General features: G+C 30.8%; 1 protein-coding gene across 1 annotated transcript in view; it reads right to left on the bottom strand.

Annotated features, from left to right (window-relative positions):
• LOC119591458 overlaps positions 1 to 208 on the bottom strand; it is a 1,788-nt gene that overhangs the window by 833 nt on the left and 747 nt on the right. The window lies entirely within an intron of this gene.

The following is a 208-nucleotide window of genomic DNA, read 5'->3' as shown; positions in this document are numbered from 1 at the left end:
TTACCAATGACCACTTTTCCAAGTCATTAAATTGCAAAATAGCTCGCCGAACGAATAATGATTAATGACATTCTTAGCGTAAAGAATGGTTTTTATTTTGGCATTTAGATGATGTACTCTCATGCAATTATTTTCACTTGCAAATAAGGCATTATCACATTTACAATGAAAATTTTCTGCCTTAAATATCACTGAAATCGTTTTGTCT

The sequence above is a fragment of the Penaeus monodon genome, chromosome 28 (assembly GCF_015228065.2).
Source record: "Penaeus monodon isolate SGIC_2016 chromosome 28, NSTDA_Pmon_1, whole genome shotgun sequence".
NCBI lineage: Eukaryota > Metazoa > Arthropoda > Malacostraca > Decapoda > Penaeidae > Penaeus > Penaeus monodon.
Note: the sequence above shows the minus strand (reverse complement) of the source record. Positions and strands in the feature narration are given on the sequence as shown.